The 17,960-nt window shown below is 36.6% G+C and overlaps 1 protein-coding gene and 1 long non-coding RNA gene across 5 annotated transcripts in view; one reads left to right on the plus strand and one right to left on the minus strand.

The window, feature by feature from the left end:
• LOC145961203 (uncharacterized) overlaps positions 1 to 9,777 on the plus strand; it is a 69,650-nt gene extending 59,873 nt beyond the window's left edge. Inside the window, exons 3-4 of the long non-coding RNA XR_014435589.1 lie at positions 2,979 to 3,078; positions 9,739 to 9,777. This is a non-coding gene — a long non-coding RNA (uncharacterized LOC145961203). The remainder of the gene's footprint in view (positions 1 to 2,978; positions 3,079 to 9,738) is intronic.
• LOC145961201 (lachesin) overlaps positions 1 to 17,960 on the minus strand; it is a 235,105-nt gene that overhangs the window by 176,481 nt on the left and 40,664 nt on the right. The window lies entirely within an intron of this gene.

A 17,960-nucleotide genomic window follows, 5' to 3' on the forward strand; every position in this document is an offset into this window, starting at 1 on the left:
TTTCAGCTGCATTCCAAAACACATTTCGACTAAAAAACAAGTCGAGAGATATCAACGTCATAGAGAATACGTACTCGTAAAATGAAACGCCGTTACGTCGAAAAAAAAGAAGCCCTCGTTTACATTCAGAGCACATTCTCCGAGATCGAAACAACTCGCCGGAGAGAGGCTTTATGCGTGCCGCAACCGACCGCCTAAAAATAAACATAATCCGCTTTGTACGGATACGTGCGGGTGATATCGAACGTCGGGATCGTCGATTCGCCGCGATTTCCCACGAGAAGCTGCCGCCGGGACGGTGGGGAAAAGAAAAAAAAGGTATAGCGAAGAAAAGATCGATCGCTCCGCAGATTTAGCGAATCCATCGTCAGGGATATGCAAAGCAGCCGCGAGACACAGTCGACCCTCGTTTCATCGGTCTCCCTCTCCGTGTGTCAAAAGTTTTCTCTCTCTCTCTTTCCATCCATCTAATTCTCCCTCTCTCTCAACATTTTGATACGGCGGGGGCGGGCTCGGTAGGTGCACTCCTGGCGGCTATTTTTGCGCGGCGGAAACCGCTATTTCAGCCCCGGCTAAGCTGAATTGCCGCTCCCGCGGGGGAGGACGAATGGCGGCGCGGGGACCCGACAAACGGCCGGCGACGGAGGGTCGCGAGGGTGGGAAACGACGACGACAAGAAACGTTGGGAAACGTATTGCCCCACGGTGGAGATTTCGCCGGGGCGAGAGATCGCGGTGCCGGTGCTCGAATGTAGCCTTGAACCTTGCCCGGCGCCGCCGTCGATCTTACGCGTATCCCGTAAAACCGGTTTGATTGATAATGGCCCTATCGATCAACGGCTCCAACGAGATGACGCGCGAGGTTCGCCACCATGTATCATCCGCGTAAACACATTACGTGTTACGTATTAGACGCGATCGTTAGCGAGAAGGTAAGAAAGGACGGGGGGAGGAAGGGGGGAGGGGGGGAGGAAAACGTACGGACGTGTCGTGCGGAATTTACACGGGACGCTGTCAACTCGAGTTGACGTAACGTAAATCACGCGAGCTCCAAAAGCGATTCCGTAATAATTATTGACAGACGACGCCGACAATTTCTCTCGATTAAAGGCATTATAAATGGCGGATACACACTTCAATCCGTTATTTAATAATACTACCTAAAGTCTTTATTTATTTCTCGTACCAACTCGAATACGGTCGAATAAAACGCAGGCGAGTTGATTCGTTGATTCGCAGAACTGTTTAATTTTCATGCATATACGAAGCGCGAAATGAGAAAATATAATTCTTTATTTGAAAAGAGGATCAAACTTCGATGTATATATATATCGTTCCAAACTCTTTCGCCGAGCTCAAAGGGTGCGATGGTGTGATTAACTTAAATATTGAATCAATCAAACCGGCGATATGAAACGCGCGATTTCGTTTCGTAGCTTGATTAATGAAAATAGCCAAAGGAACCGGATTAATTTAAGGATAAAGAATCGGAGTATTTTTTTAGGGGAAGATATTGGCTACGCAGTTTCCAATTTTACGATAAACATAACGTCGTGATTATTAGACATCATATTTCATAGACTATTTGTCATTTCCCGGTTGCATTTGCAATTTCAACATTTATGCAAATGTGAAATTAATAAAGAGAATCAATCTTGATAAGCAATCTTCAGAAACGATAGTAAATAATTTTGCGAAAATTAATATTGATTGAGAAAATTGCCAATCTTTAATGATTTCTAAATTGATTAAATTAATTTCTCGAGATATTATAAAGGAAATATTTCGAGATATTATAAAGGAAATATTTCTGATCGAAAGACGGAGTAAAAACTCTACATCGGGCAAGATAACTTGCTGTGCACTATATTCGAAAAAAACAGCCGGATCAGAATCTCTCGGGAGAAGCTCACAATCAGTCGCGCGAGAGAGCATGTCGGTTGCGATAAAGAATTAACTACGCCGATTCGAGTTTTACGGCCAAACGCCCGACGATATATCCATGTGGAAAGCGGAGCATTAAGAGCGCTGTGCAGTTACGATTCTATGCATCGATATCCGATATATATACGTTCGAAACGTCAGATCACAGATCAGTTAGCGAAGAACACCGATCAATCCGAGTAGTTTCCCGCACGATAGAATTTTCAAACACGCTGCACGAGTTGCTCGCATCAACTTACATCAATAAATTAAAAAAAAATTTTTTTAATAATGATAATGAAAGTGTGACGTGATGAAACAAGTTCGATGTTGATTTCGTTGACTCTACACAGTAAAAAATAAAATATTAATATAACATTTTTCACATGTCCACTCTAAATTTTAAGTTAAAATAACTCATTCGTCGTGTGTTACTTATTGACAAACTAAAAATGTTAAATAATTGACACAATACTTTACATTTATTTTTGTTATCGTGACTTTAAGTGTAATGTAAAAATAACATACAAATTAATTAAAAATTACATGAAAAAATAGTTGCAATAACTCGTAAGAAATGTTGAGGACATTAACATGTAATTGTAATTATTTTAACTTAAATTATTTGTAACAGAAACATTTGATTTTAGTAAATTTGATTATTTTTGTATGTCAAAGTTTAAGATTATTTGAAGATTCACTTAAACTTTTCTTCGAATATTAAACTGACTTTGAGACATGTTGATTGTTTAAAATGATTACGTTAAAAATACTCAAAATAATATTCCATTTCTAAGAGACATGTACAAAGTGTCAAGTTATAAAGTTGACATAAATGTAACACATGAAAACGTTATAAAAATAATAACATATATGTTAATTTTGAAATATTAATCAAAACATGGTAACACAAGAAAATTTTAACATATGGATTCACAATTTTTTACTGTGTATATAATGTCAACTTCATAATTTGACGTTTGAACAAAGGGCCACTGCGTGATAATACTTCATCATTCTCTTCGGTACGTCTATACAGATTCGTTTCTATTTCAGCATCCGATGTGACGAGGGAGAAGCGAAAAGTATAAAAGCGATTACGAGGCGAGGAAGCAAGGTGGCGATGGGGAACGGAAGCGTCCCATCGGAGGAGAAGGTAGATGAGATAGAGAATAGTAGTCTCAGTTATACGTGACTACGGTAAGCGCGGCTTGTCTATGGAAGGTCGGTGCACCGCACCTAGGCGCCGCTACTCGGAAAGTACAGTGGCAGTAATGGTCTAGTAAATCACATTATATTGTTTCTTGAGGGGTAGGGAAGAGGAGTGGCGAGAGGTCCGTTGTAAGAGAGCACGAAGGGACCCGAGATTTCTCCCTCTTTCCCTCTCTCTCTCTCTCTCTCTCTCTCTCTCTTTCTCTCGCGTTGTCTGAGAGCTGCTGGAAAGCAGCACCTTTCTCTCCACTAACCGGTAGCAACGGAGATTGCGGAATAAACACATACTTGCATATATACACACACATACGCACACATTCTCTCTCGTTACGATATATAAGGTTTGCTGCATAGAATGACATGACCGCGGGAATATATACGCATTGTGCTGTATACTGCTTTCCTCTTGTGTGCGTATTATTATTACTGCCCGAACGCCGGATGCACGAAACTTATGAAATTCCCTCTCGTAAATAAAAGAGCTATTTGCATTAGATACTGACGGAGACCTCTTTTGTAATTGAATATATTTGTGGAGTATCTCTTTGTGAATCTCATATCGAGACAAATCCGTCTTTGGCGAGAATCTGTCCATGTGCGAAATGTAATTTGCTAATGGTGAAATATTAAAGATATAATATACAACTAAATAAACATGTATATAAAATAAATTGAATTAATTTATCGCGGCAAAGAAAAATCCTTTACAATAATAATAAATTTATGAGAGATTATTAAGATCCCTTGTTGATGTGCAAATTTTATGATTATAATCTAAATATTATGGTAACGTCACAATTTCATAATTTCCTCAATGACTAGTATTTAACACGGAGTGTTGTATTTCTTATTTTTTTGAAAGGAACGTGACAAAATGTCCCCAAGGAATCCTTCTTCTGTCACTCTAAGTGACTCAATACAAGTGCCGTGTAGCCTCGTATAAAAGACTACTGGCCAACCGTAAACGTTTACCAAGGTAAAAGTACATTGTGCACCATCTTTTAAAGCAGGCTGCTACTTACTCCTTCTCCTTCTTTTGACGTCGAGCAAGATTGCACCGGAAAGGGACACCGCGCGTGAGAAAAGAACTGTCAATAAAAGTGCGAGTAAAAAAATATAAAAGCCGAAAGACGAGACGTGGCAAAAAAAAGACAAGGAAGAAACCTACAAATTACGATATTTTCGAAAAGAAAATAAATATTTATTTTCCCTTTCATTAAAATAAAATAAAATTTACATTTTCTCCTCGACGAGAATATTGAAAATTCCGATACACGGGGTGTTTCTTAATAAGTGCGAAAAATTTAGGAGATGATTCTTTGTCGAAAATTAAGAGGGGTTTTTTACATAAACTTCTCCAAAAAAAGATCCTCCTAAAAATTAGGTTTTTATTTTTTTCTTAAATTTGGAACAAGTTAAAGAAATGAAATTAGGTGGATATTTTCTACTAGTAAAACCTCTATTCAATTTTTTATTATAACTTTTTAATGTTTATATGAAAATATGAAATTTATATGTTAATGTTTATATGAAAAACCCCCCTTAATTTTCGACAAAGAATCATCTCCCAAAATTTTTCGTACTTATTAAGAAACAGCCTGTATAAGACATCTGAGGTATATCCGACAAGAATATATTTGTCGACACAAGTAAATATATTAAGAAAACAATAGAAATAAACTATCAAAACTACAAGGTGAATAAATGTCTGCGTACATAATGTACAAATAAAAGTATTGAACCGCGCGTAAAATCATCTCTTCAAGTTTTGCGCCGATTATCGCAATTTCCAAGAAAGCAGATGTAGCGAAAACTCTCCTCTGGTGGTAAGGGAAACTGCGAGCGTTTACCAAGGGGAAGGCGCGTTCGCTGTATACCCATTCTTAAGTGGGATAGCCGGTACACATTACCTTCCTACTTTGAAAAGTGGTGAGCAGATTGCAAGAGAAAAGAATACCATGCCCGAGAGCTGCGCCGGAGTCGACGGAGATAGCGGCAAAAAGAAAACGAGGAGCGAACGGAGCTAAAAGGGGTGTAGATAAGGAGGTGAAAAGAAGGAAATGTCCACCAACAAGTGGAAACTGCGAAAGGAACGAAAAACGAACGCCGAGATCGCGATAGAGGGGAATGGAGAAGCGGAGGATAGGAAATGAAAGCGAAGAGGAGAACAAGATCTTGAGCAAGGATATATCTCGAGAAAAAAGGGAGGAAAAAAGACTAAGGTTCAGGGAGAGACGTTTATCGAACGAAATGAGAGGTAGGGTCGCTTGGAGATAAGACAGATTTTTCTCCTCCCCATGATCTTTTCTCGCACAATTCTCATTTCATAAGAGCGAAAATATTCTGCGAAGGCGTTACCTTTCCGTCTGGCGACAATCGCGATGCGAAACGCCTTTGAAACAGCACCGATCGTCCCCCTCGCGTCGCCGGAACACTTGGCACGAAGTGAAAGAGGGCAGCAATTCCTCGATGCGCGATGGGGCAACCGTAAACGTTTACTAAGGTAAAGGCTCTCATTGTAAAATCTTCTCCCGACGATAGCGGCAACAGAACGCGACCCACTGTCTCGTCGTTGAATTGAGCCAAGCGCGTCTCAGGCGGAAGGTAAGAAAGGCAAAAATAACACAGGATATGAGTCTAATGAAAGAAACGAGGATAAGAGGGAGGAGGCGAACAAACATCTACTCGAAGCGACGAGGACGAAAAAAGACGAGCTCAAACGTAAATAATGTAGAAGAAAACAGGAATTTAGAAAAAGATCGAGAAAATGGCGAAGAATGGCATAAAATAGAAAAGCGAAAGATAATATGGAATATGAATCTATTGAAGAAAGACGAAGAGATGAGAGAGAAAGTTGAACACAAGGGTAAGCTAGTATTCACTGAAGAAGAAATACAAAGAGACAAAGAAAAATCTAAAAATCTAAATAATACGACGTAGGAAGAGGAATAAGAGAAAGAAAATGAAAAAGAATGACGTTTGTAGATATGAAGAGCGATAAAACGCAATGCGAAAGCCGGGGGTGGAATAAGGAACAGCGTACTCTTCTCCGTTCTTCGGAAAACTAGTGACAATCCCCTCTGAAAATTGAGCCACCTCCTACACGAACCCGCTCTTTACCTTACCTTCTCGTTTCTTGGATATCATCTTATTACGCAACGCGCGTAATGTCTGCCCGAGGAGCGATATATACGAGTAACACATTGTTGGCGGGACGCACCCTTCACGCTGAGATCGTAAATGTCTCGTGACTTTGCAAGGGCGGTCCCGCTGTAAAGATTGTAACCACGGCTTAGAGCAAACGCCATGAATCTGCTACGCTTTATAGGAAAAATGGAAGAGAAAAAATTTCAAAAAAAAGAAAATGGAAATTCGCTAGTGATTAAAAAACAATTTTTGGAGATGAAAGTATGACTCGAATTCTCTTGTTTTAATTTAGTTCTTAAAATTCTCTAGTTCTTAAATATGTGAGAGAGATTCGACAGAAATAAAACATCTGATTAAATTAAAAATGATTCACCTAATTGAATTAAAAATAGTAAAAATCCGTTATTAACGAAAATGTTGAAGAAAAGAGAACAAGAGGTGATTATATACATTATCTGCGGTTATTCCTGTATGAGCTGATTATTGCGGTAAAAGTCCCGATAATATCATTGATCCAAATATCATATCATGAAATGAAGTATTATCAAATTAATCGCAAAATGAAAAAATAAAATACTTTAAGAATATCTTCATAAAATAGTTTATGTAAAAGTTTTTTACATAAAATAATTTACATAAAATAATTTATGTAAAAGTTTTTATAAATCTTTATAACAAACGTAAAATTTAATAAAATATAATTGACATTAATAAATGTTTGTATTTAATATATATAAAGTTTATGTAGTAAAATTAAAGAAATGTAATGCGCTATATTATTGTAGAAATGTTTGTACTTTCCAAAGTATTATTTTGAAAGATAACTGCAAGCAAACTTTATAAGTAACTCAATTATTTAATTCGAGGTGACAGGAGTATAAATGCATAAAATTACTTTTCAAAAGAAAGTAAATTCGAAACTTTTTTTAGTATGTTCATTAATTTAGCATATTTTTAGAAGTTGTTTTTTCGTGTCTAGATTTTTCCATTGTAACAGACAGGCGCTATGTATACAGTTTTCACCTTCTCAAACCTAAAAATATCCGCCTTCGCGTCGGCGGAACAAATATTTTTTATTTCAAGTTTTATACGTGTATTCAGGGATCGCAGTTATTTTTCCGTAAAATATTTTTAACTGCTGGATATATTGACAATATGTAAGTACCGTATACAAACCGTTTACTTTGAAAGTGGAGCACGTGCAGTATTTTAAAACATAATCAATTCCGATATGAATTTTAAAAACAAGGATATGAACCAAATATTGATTTTAGCAAGATAGTATACAATAATAACCTGATCAATTCAGTTGTTTATCTCTCTTAATATTTTTGTCATACAAAATAATTTCAATACGTTAATCATATCTCTCCGATTATTGCTCCTCCCCTTTTCTTTTCCATTTTATCCACATACACATTTATTTATGCGATATCTTAGCTTTTTCTCGTTATTAAAAAAAAAGATAAATTTATAGGTTTGACTTACACGAGAAATTCCCCTTTAAAATGCGAGAGACTACTGTACAAAGCGATTGGCGATAAAATGTCAAGAGACAAATATTTAATAACCTTAGTTCGTTCGCACGGGGTATCTGATATTTAAGATTATTACTCACGCCTAGCTCATAAATTTTAAACGAGCGCTGCTTCTGTGCCGCAACTGCCGCAGTTACCCTGCAGTGCCTTTCTCGGCGCGCTTAGACCCGAAGGAACTCCGTGACTCTCCGAGTTTCCGGCAGGCCGTGTGATCGGCGACTTGTGGACACCGAGAGTACTTCTCCAAGTTTGCGGCATGGTCTTAACGAGGCAAGATCCCAATCCCCTCCTCTCCCTCGTCCCGAGACGACTCATCCAGTTTTCGGGTTAAGACGCTCTTTACGAACTGGATTTCACACATGTAAACGCGCCAATTGGGTGAGTCGCTACCAGCTGTCCTAAAGTAAACCCACTTACGAAAGGCAATTTGTTTAACTCTTCGAGTCTCCGGGGCTCACCTCTTTTGTTTTTACTCAAAATTCAGACGACTTAAACTCTTGTAATTATTACCCCGTCATTAATTTTAAGACAGAGAAAGAGAGGAAGAGAAAACGGAAATGTCAAAATTCTGATCTGACAATAATAAGAAAGATATATTCTTGGTCAATAAGAAAATTAATTTATTGAGATTGAAAATTAAATTCCAAGATGCATATTAATAATTAAATATTATCGTTATTATTTTGAAATTTTAAATATGCTGACAATCGAGCAATAAATTAGGTTTTCACAAACACATAATTGTTCAAAAAATATTATTGTTAAAAGTATCAAAGTTAATTGCCATTTATAAAGAATAAAGAAATTTGCACCTACCAAAATGAAGCCTCGATGCCCACTTTTACCGTCAAGTCTATATTTTTATCATTTTATACAAAAATTTATAGTCTATTTTTTATAACCTCTGTATCTCTTATTGCTGCTTTTATCGGCCATTCGCGGCGAAACTTTCTTTCTCCGATACCACCGTATTTCTTTCATCGATATCGCTTCATTTAAGCTTGCAAGGCTATTATGAGATGCTTAATAAAAAAGACTATGGGATACACATGTAGATACACACACATGACGCTATTAAAATTGCGCACTTGCACGATGAGATTATAAAGTTTTGTAAAAATGCCATTTCGCATACATCACGGTAGAATTAATTATAAAACCGGACGAGGGAAATATGCGTGTCCTCTTATCTTGAAATTCGCAATTTACACATAGCGCGAGAGGAATTAATCCAGTTTTACTTTTAATCTCGCACGTAAACTTGTACTCGCCTAATCTAAAATTATTTCGAATCCTGTCCGCGAGTTTCGACTTTATGGTATGTCAACAAAATGCTCGCATTTTATTTACGGGAACCGTTGAAGCTTTCCTCCCCTTTCGCAGCCTTTTGCTCAAATATTTTCTATCGCGCTTGCAATATATATATCGTTAACGTAGCGAGATAATGGAAAACGCGTATTAATTGTCACGTGCGCGAGCCACGCCTCGGAAACGCATAATGCCCCGCGTTAAAATTTCACATCAACATCGGTCTATTGTATTTTTATTCGCGAACGATGGATCGTTTAAAATCGAGGCGGGCATTCCATCCCGACCATCGCGCTCGCTTCCTCCTCCAGCGGAGAAACTCGATGATAGAACTGATTTCGCGATCGTTTGCAAGCAATTCACGAATCCGCAACTCGCGCGTACAAAGGAAGATTTGAAGTCTCGCGACTTTGCGCGGGACGGTATTTAGTTTAGTGGAATCGCCGAGAGCCCCCGATATATATTCCCGTTCGCAAATCCGACCTGAAATTTTCTCCCGAGAGCTCCAAGCACGCAGCAACGCAGAGTGGAGGCATTCCCGAGATTCCTGTTTACCTCGCTCGATCGTTCGACAGGTATTTGACGTGCCCGTATCTCGTATGTTGGAATAGCTCCAGCCATCTCTCTTCGTGATCATCATTCACATTTCGACGTTGCCGTTGATTCGCGCAATTGAAACCGAGACTTCGTTTCGAGCGCAATGGAAATTCAAACGGCGTAATTAAGCAGCTCCAGCGAATCGCACGGATTATGCTGAAAACCGCAAGAGTATCAAATGCATCTGCCGCGATCGTCGAAATGTACGATGTGCGTCAAAAATATTCGTTATATTATATTTGCAACTTTTTTGTTTAAATATATTTCGAGAACTTTGGGCATGAATATAATTTATAATGTATTATATAAAATATAAGATTAAGTTTTACTTGAAACAAACTGGATAAACTTTATGATTTTAGATTTCAATGCAACAAAATATTCTAAACGATTTTTTTAATCTCTTATATATTTAATATTTCTAATTTTAAATATATTCGATATTAATTAAATATTCCCTGTAGCCTGATGTGTTTCAAGTTTTCCAATTTATTCCTTCTCTCCTTTTCTTCCGCATCTATTTAATACTCAAGTGATGAACATTGCAATGGCTTAACAGCAATATCGGTCATTGTTAACTGTATTATCGTAATTAGAACCGCGATATTGGTATTCTGAGGGATTCCTGAAGCTTGACATACTATAACCGCGCGACATAATTTACGGAAATAGCTTTGCGATCAGCGGTTGACATAGCTTTGATAATGTCATTAAACGTGTATGCTGCAGTCCGAGCACGCATGGATTTATTTTACGCGACAATGCACTGTTTCTAACAAAAGCTTTTATAAAAATTTCAGCAATAGAATGAGAAAGAAATGCGAAAAAAAGATTTAATTACATTATTTATGAATGATGTGTAAAAGCGACGATAAATTACGCAAAAATCATCCTCTACTGAATTTTACACGAGATCTTTTTTTCAGGCGTAAAATGGCACGTTTTTTCTCAAAAAGATTTAATCAAAAGTGAAATATGCAGAAAGAAATGTGCGCGAGATAATGTAATCGAATAAGCGACATTCGAATAATGAGACTGAATTTGATATTAAAAATTAATTCTGGTAAAATTAATAATCGCAAGTTAATCATTTTCTGGCTTATGTAACAATTTTAATAATAATTATCAGAAAAAAATAATTACATTACTACAATTATTTAATTGTCTGAATTAATATCATTAGTTTAACTTTTTTTTTTATTGATTTCTCAGCTCATGAAATGTCAAGTCTTGAAGAATATCTTCATTAAGATTGATCAAAAACGATAATACGAATATAACGCTGCGGATTATATTGATGCGATATAGTTTCGATCGCTCTTGTACGTTGTCGAAGGAAAAAAAAAAGTGTCCTTACTTTTCGGAAAGTCCCGTTACCCCTCTCTCGCGCAAAGTATCCCGTGCACAAACACTTTTAGTCGTGAGACGCCGGTGAACGTGAGAAGTAAAGCAATGAACGTCGCCATAGAAAACGAAGTGAATGGAGCGTCTCGGCCGAACGATAAGTATGATAAGCCGTCGCAAATCTCGCGAATTTCGACTGTCGCATATAATTTAACGAGCCAAGCCACCGTTCGGCGTTATCGTCGCCGATTTGCAGAAGGAATCGCCGACGACGATGAGAGAAAACGGCTGTGACAACGACATCTGTATGTTTGCGTTCTGCAGCTGGCGCATGGCTCGATGGCGATTCGAGAAAATGAAATCTTCGCGGAAAAATCATCTCCCGCTCCTTTTCCATCCTGTAAAACGCGCGTCGCCATTCGCTCTGCTTCAAGCAACTTTGTTCTCCGGACTCGTATTATCCGATAAAATCATTGTTTTCATACATGTACAGGGTGTTTCTTAAGTGCGAAAAATTTTAGGATGAATCTTTGTCGAAAATTAAGGGGTTTTTCATATAAACATTAAAAAGTTCTAGTAAAAAATTGAATAGGGGTTGCTAGTTTCATCCCCTTATAACAATACGGGAGGCTGAAAGAAATATTAATAAATAACCTTTTTACTAGTAGAAAATATCCACCTAATTTCATTTCTTTAACTTGTTTCAAATTTGAGAAAAAAAATAAAAACCTAATTTTTACCCTCATTTTTGGAGGAGTGTAATTCCACAGGAAGAGATGTAGGAGTATATGTTTATGTGAAAAACCCCCCTTAATTTTCGACAAAGAATCATGTCCTAAAATTTTTTATAAACGCATTAAAAAATATATATAGCCTCCCTCTTATTGTTTAACGGAATTAAATTGAAAATAAATTACCGGCTTTTATTATAAAAGTAAATTAAAATGATATATGTAAAAAAAATCATATAAAAGCAGCAAAAGTATTTTTTGAACGAAATAATAATGAAAGAATTATAAAATTAATTTTAAAGTCTCTCTCTCATTCATCAAAAATATTGAAAGAAGATTTAAACATCGACCAAGATTTTTAAGTCTAATTAAGTCAAAATGATAGCTCAACCAATACGAACGAATTGGAGCGCACAGGAAAGGCAATACCTCCATTGGTTCGGTTTACGGAGCACGTAGTGTCGCAGTCAAGGCTGACCTACATAAGGTACGTAGGCTGCACCACTGTCTGATCCCACGTAGAGCCGTTCTACTAGCGTCGGCTTAACGCCGGCTATTATCAAAACTTGCGCATTACACGAGCGACATTTTAGGCCGTTCCCCCGAGAATCTTTCCGACGAACATTTGTGCGAATTGTACTTTCACCGAACATTTAAGTCGAATTTTTAAAAACATGATTTTTTTATATCGTTGGAAAGGATTCTGTCCATTTCTTTTCATTGATTACTTTAGGAAAAATCGCAAGTATATCATCTTTATTTGTTGAAGGACATAAGAAGATAAGAAATTATATCATTATCTAATATTTCTAACGTTAACAAAATAATTGTAATAAAATATCAAATCCTGAATACACTAATAATTTCAATGTATATAAAATTAAATAAAATAATGTATCATCTGAATACACAATTATTTTATAAGATAATTATATATAATAAATTATTATATATTTATAATAATTGATAATTATACATAATATACGAATAAATAAATAAATAAATATCGGCACGCGTTTGTTCATCAATATGCAATTAACATTGTAGAGTCAAATTTCCATCGAAAAAGTTAAAATATTCAATTACTCACTCTGATTCTATTTGAAATATCATTATATATTGTTATTTTTTAATGTAAATATTTAAAAAAATATGCATTTAAAAATATGGAAGAAAATGGAAAGAATAAAATTGTTGTGACTCGTTGTCACGTTTTTACAACTCCAGTGGGAATCTCGACGATTGGCCAATCTCCGAAGACAGTCGACAGCGCGTGACTGTCGCTTATCGGATGAAAATCGTGCGAACAAAGAAATCGACATTATATGACGTTCGAGCTCAGCGAACGTTCGATCGGAAGTCTCCAAGGAATTTAATGCGAATGATCCCCGATCCCTCGGTATCGCCGCCAGTTGGAAGGCGCCGTGTCGAGAAATAAGGCGCCTTTCTGATCGATATTTTTTTTCCGCTATCATAAATCGGACGTGAACTGCTCCCCGGGGAGCAACTCGATGATCGAGAAAGTTTTGCAGATTGCTCTGACGTATTTGTCCCCGTTGCTCTGCGAACTTGCTCGTGTCTTTTCCGCGCACATTCTCATGTGAAACAAAAGGTTTTAGGACCGACTTTACACGTGAAAGAGCGCGTACTTTCATTTGCCATAACGTAAACTTTATCTGAATTACACTGATGAATTTAAACGATCCAAATTAATTTGACAAGATTACACGCGAATGAAAAGAAACTAGATATATTATTAAAAATGTTCAGAGGGAGAAGGAAAAGAGAAGAGTAAAAGATAATAAGTAAAACTTTCACGGGGTATTTTACCAAGAGTAAAACATAAAAGAGAGATAAGTCTAAAAATTTCTCTTCTTCCACTCTGTTATGCGTGATGAAAATGTACATAACAGCGAAACACATCTTCCATATGCAAACTTTCGCCCGCACATCGATTATGGTGGCCGCTGTATCACGGTATGTACCTTCCAGCTCTCGCGACAATAACGTAAATCGTCCAAACTGTCGTAATCCTCGCGCACGAGCGAACTTTAACAATTATATTTAATACGATATAGGTCCAGTGTAGAGAAAGAGAGAGAGAGAGAGTCAACATGGAGAAAGGTGCTTCCCGGACGAGAGAGAGAATAAATATTCCCTCTCTCTCCCTTTCTCTAGTAATGCGGTATCATAACCCATAGATACTCGGCGGTACCGATGCAGTTCGAAACTCATACCGGCCGCGGTAGCATTTCTCGCGGTGCGACCACTAACCCCAGGTGAAATCTACCTCTCCCCGGTAACCCCGTTCTATTCCCATCGTTCCCGGCCAACCTCACCTACCCTTTCCTACCGTATCCTCGTTTCTGCACCGCTATGCGGCGGAGTCTAATCAAATTTAATAACTTTTGTACTGCCCGCGCTTCGCTCGTCCTATGAAGCCGACGACTATACCCTTCTCCTCTCCAGCACCCATTCTTGTCTTCTTAGTCTATTTCTCATTGTCTGCCTGTCTATTTCCCTTTCTCCGCTCTATCTACTTCCTACGTGTGGTCTTTGTCACGTTATAAACTTGCACTTCTCGCAGCGGAACCACTGAGCATCACAGATTTATGACGGCGACATGCCAGACCTGCTAAAGCAACCCCTCGATCTGCCAGCGACTCCATTTTCGACGGCGTAGTCGTCATCTATTCGCGATTTTCCCTCTTTCTTGAGTTCGGCTGTCTAGTGTTTCGTGAATTTCGCCGACAAAATTTTACTTGCGGCAAGCAAGACATTCTAAAAATTACTAAACGATCCGTTACACAATATCCGTTTTAATCCGAGTAACCTGTTGTTTGAATAATATTATGGGATGTAATATTATATATTGCATTTTTCGACTGTAACATTCGGTAGCAACCTTAATGCATTTTTATTTTTAACGCAGCAGCATTCTTTGCTCTAGTATTATTATTAAAATCTATAGTTCTCTATATTTGATAAAATCAAATTTAACAAATAGAAAAAATCGGTCATATATAATGATGAATAATATTTTGTTAATATTATAAATATTATTAATATTTTAAAATCACATCTTAATAGATTTGTTACTAGTATTATATTTAATAATATTTTAAAATTATATTGTATTGAAAACGCTTGAATGGATTTTTCGATATTTCATGAGCAAGCGAAAAGTCGATTTCAGTCACGACATGTGCCTGCGGAAATTTTATTTGTTGTAGTTTAATAATATTTTAAAATATAATTTTAAATATTATTAAATATAATAGTAGTAACAAATCTATTATTTTAAAATATTATTTTCTTAATAGATTTGTTGCTAGTATTATATTTAATAATATTTTAAAATTATATTTTAAAATTATATTTTAAAATTATATTTTAAAATATTATTAAATATAATACTAGTAACAAATCTATTAAGAAAATAATATTTTAAAATTACATCTCAATAGATTTGTTACTAGTATTATATTTAATATATTTACTAGTTTAATTATTTCCGAAAAAATTCCATCTGATAAATTATAATTTCTTAAAATTATAGTTTAAATTATATAACTCATAGTTAAACTACAACAAATAAAATTTCCGCAGGCACATGTCGTGACTGAAATCGACTTTTCGCTTGCTCATGAAATATCGAAAAATCCATTCAAGCGTTTTCAATACAATATCAACATAATAGTATAATGACGAAAAACGAGATCATTCCAAATAGTCCCATAATAGCCCCCTTGTTATCGCACAAAAGGAAGACAACCAGGTCGCGAAATAAGACGAAGCTCCTTGTTATTCAAAAATACAATAGATCGCACATCGATCCAATCTCGTAAAAAAATGGAAGCCAGAAAAAGATGGACAGTTTTTCTTAACATAACCGTATCGAAATTATTAAGTTTCGCCCGTATAACAGCAATCCAGACTCATATCCGCTCACACTCGATATTCGTGTGTGAAGCCCGGAATCGAAAGCCGGGCGGAGAATGGTGACATTAAACCCGAGAGCAGAATAGCCGTATCCGGATTTCAAACGCGACCACACGCCTATTTTGTAACAGTTATATCAACCATCCCTCCTTTCCTCCATCCCTCTCCTTCTCTGTCCCTCTCTCTCTCTCTCTCGTCCTTCTGGTCTGCTGGCACTATTCTCAATCCAATCCATGTGTGTTCTGCTCTGTTTTCACCCAGCCCACGAACCACTGCGCGATTCTCACGGATTTACCAATAATGTTGCACGCTATGCCGATATAGATACACCAACACATAGACAACGATATGGATGAGCGGTCGGGTAGCTAAATCGACCTATCGCCCAGTAACTACAGATTAGTGTTATCAGACCGTAACAACGCGAAAGCGCGGTTTACCTTGACACTGGCGAGGCGCGAGATCAATAGCAGCCAAGAATCTCTCGCAAAAGTCGTTGCACCGCGATCGGATCTAATGCGAGCAAAACATATTCTTAAATAACGTCAACGTGTTAATTTTTTCTCGGCACAAAATAACGAAATTGCTAGCGGAAAGATTAACGATACGTTTGCTGTTCATCGATCAAGCGATGTGTCGATATAAAGACGGGCGAGATGCACGATTATCATGTATGTATATATTGTAATATCTATGCAGAATATTTTCTGCGAGATCTACATCCTCCGCGTCATCAATCACCTGACGTTGTTGTACTCGACATTATTCATGCTTCTAAATCACGCTAACGCGTTACTTCTATCGCTAGATAAAACCGGGGAAATAGCAACGACGCGACGGCTGTTGCTCAGACAACGATATTGGTTTTCTAACGCGACATGTAAATGCGAGAACTCCATTTGGCGTACCGCGAAATAATATTTCTCTGCAGAAGTACAAAGATATATAGGAGCGCGTATGAAAAGATCTCTCATTAAGGAGTCGCAAGTCTCCACATTCTCATGAACATAACGAGGAACGGAATATGAGAAGCTAGTGTTATAAAAGCTCATTACGCAAAGAGAAAGAAAACAGAGCGTAATTTCGAAAAAATTACTCCCTTAGTATAATTCCAAGGACTAACTTTGTAAATAAAAACCTGATTGTGAATTTCTTAATTATTGTATTTCAAGAAAAATCCGATGCTTCTAACAAAATTCCTCGCACTAAATATATAATATAATCTCGATTTCCTAGAGTGTTTATCTCACATGGTATCCCATAGATTCTCCCAAGCTCTATCAAACTCTTTCTCAAAATCCTTCCTTCACATCTGATGAAAAAAAATCTGCTTATATATTATTTTATATTTTATTATTTATATTTATTATTTTAAATTATATTATATTATATTTTATATATTATTTTTGTAATTTTAACGCACATGTACATGACAAAATAATAATGCAATTAATAGCTTATTAATCGCGTTATTAATCGATTGCTTTATTGCAGAAATATTGATACAGTTATATTTCGGTTCGATACGAATACTGCAACAATACTCGGGTTTTTCGCAAATCGAGTAAAACGATAATGGGTATAAGGATTGTTAAACTCTGACCAAAGTATAATAAGTTTGGGCGAATTGAGTATCCATTGTGAACGCGGTGCAGTGACTATTGTGTGTAGATTTTACGCCCCTCCAGGTAAACGTAGCTTGTTGCGGGATACCGCAGTTTAATTATACTATACCACAAACTACAAACGTACGTTTAGATACACGAAATATTTTCTTGTTCGAAAGCGGGTATTACTATACACGTGGCCCGATAATTTTAGGATATTCGCTGCATTTTGGCAACAACTGCATAGTTGAAATAATACGTAATATCTACATCCCGCTTGCATTTCGCCAAGATAATCGCTTTATCATATAATCTTAATCGACAATTTATTAAACGATAAATTATTAAAATAATTAAAATAATAAATATTAAAATTATTAAAATTTTAATTTATCTGTAATTATTGTATAAAAAATTTAAGAATAATTGCTATATAATATCGCTATACCGTTTAACATTACTATTGTTTACAACATTCTGAGAAAATATTATATGTGTTATTGAACGAACTTTAACCCTACGTTTAACGAAATTGAAATACAGGATTTATAATTAGATATTATGTAAACACAATTAATTGACCCCCATAAATGGCTATCTATCATCGATGAA

Source organism: Camponotus vicinus, unplaced genomic scaffold (assembly GCF_025532165.1).
Source record: "Camponotus vicinus isolate PSW18456_S1 unplaced genomic scaffold, iyCamVici1.0 SCAF_11, whole genome shotgun sequence".
Classification (NCBI taxonomy): Eukaryota; Metazoa; Arthropoda; class Insecta; order Hymenoptera; family Formicidae; genus Camponotus; species Camponotus vicinus.